Below are 2230 nucleotides of genomic sequence, written 5' to 3' on the forward strand. Positions count from 1 at the left end.
TAACGTTGTATAGCAATACGACATAGCAAATAACGTTATGTAGGATTGCGTTGTAACGTATATCGTTATATACTATTACGTTATAATGTATAACGTTATTTAGCATCACGTCATAACGTATAACGTTATATAGTATTACGTTATAACGAATAACGTTATGTCGCATTACGATAAAGCGCATAACGTTATGTAGCATTACATTTTAACGTATAACGTTATGTAGCATTACGTTATAACGTATAAGGTTATATAGTATTACATTATATCGTATAACTTTATATAGTATTACGGTATAACGTATAACGTTATGTAGCATTGCGATATAACGTATAACGTTATATAGTATTACATTATATCGTATAACTTTATATAGTATTACGGTATAACTTATAACGTTATGTAGCATTGCGATATAACGTATAACGTTATATAGTATTACATTATATCGTATAACGTTATATAGTATTACATTATAACGTATAGCGTTATGTAGCATTACGTTATAACGTATAACGTTATATGCTATTACATTATATCGTATAACGTTATATAGTATTACGGTATAACGTATAGCGTTATGAAGCATTACGTTATAACGTATAACGTTATATAGTATTACGGTATAACGTGTACTGTTATGTAGAATTACGTTATAACGTATAACGTTTTGTAGCATTACGTTATAACGTATAACGTTATGTAGCATTACGATAGAACGTATAACGTTATGTAGCATTAGGTTATAACTTTTAACGTTTTATAGTATTACATTATATCGTATAACGTTATGTTGCACTACGTTATAAGGCATAACGTTATGTGGCATTACGATAAAACGTATAACGTTATGTAGCATTACGATAAAACGTATAACGTTATGTATTATTAGGTAATAACGTTTAACGTTATATAGTATTACATTATAACGTATAACGTTATGTAGCATTACGTTATAACGTATAACGTTGTGCAGCATTACGTTATAACGTATAATGTTATGTAGTATTACGTTATAACGTATAACGTTATGTAGCATTACGTTATAACGTATAATGTTATGTAGCATTACGTTATAAGGTATAACGTTATATAGTAGTAGGATATAGCGTATAACGTTATGTAGGTTTACGTTATAAGATATAAAGCTCTGTAGCATTACGTTATAAGGTATAACGTTATATAGTATTACGATAGCCTATAACGCTATATAGTATTACATTATATCGTATAACGTTATATAGTATTACGGTATAACGTATAACGTTATGTAGCATTACGTTATAACGTATAACGTTATGTAGCATTACGATAAAGCGTATAACGTTATGTAGCATAAGGTTATAACGTTTAACGTTATATAGTATTTCGATATAACGTATAACATTATGTAGCATTACGTTATAACGTATAACCTTATGTAGCATTACGTTGTAACGTATAACGATATGTGGCATTACGTTATAAGGTATAACGTTATGTTGCATTACGTTATAAGGCATAACGTTATGTGGTATTACGATAAAACGTATAACGTTATGTAGCATTACGATAAAACGTATAACGTTATGCAGTATTAGGTTATAACGTTTAACGTTATATAGTATTACATTATAACGTATAGCGTTATGTAGCATTACGTTATAACGTATAACGTTATATACTATTACATTATATCGTATAACGTTATATAGTATTACGGTATAACGTATAGCGTTATGAAGCATTACGTTATAACGTATAACGTTATATAGTATTACGGTATAACGTGTACTGTTATGTAGAATTACGTTATAACGTATAACGTTTTGTAGCATTACGTTATAACGTATAACGTTATGTAGCATTACGATAGAACGTATAACGTTATGTAGCATTAGGTTATAACTTTTAACGTTTTATAGTATTACATTATATCGTATAACGTTATGTTGCACTACGTTATAAGGCATAACGTTATGTGGCATTACGATAAAACGTATAACGTTATGTAGCATTACGATAAAACGTATAACGTTATGTATTATTAGGTATTAACGTTTAACGTTATATAGTATTACATTATAACGTATAACGTTATGTAGCATTACGTTATAACGTATAACGTTGTGCAGCATTACGTTATAACGTATAATGTTATGTAGTATTACGTTATAACGTATAACGTTATGTAGCATTACGTTATAACGTATAATGTTATGTAGTATTACGTTATAACGTGTAACGTTGTATA

Source organism: Bombus pyrosoma, unplaced genomic scaffold (genome assembly GCF_014825855.1).
Source record: "Bombus pyrosoma isolate SC7728 unplaced genomic scaffold, ASM1482585v1 HiC_scaffold_4725, whole genome shotgun sequence".
In the NCBI taxonomy this organism is placed as follows: Eukaryota; Metazoa; Arthropoda; class Insecta; order Hymenoptera; family Apidae; genus Bombus; species Bombus pyrosoma.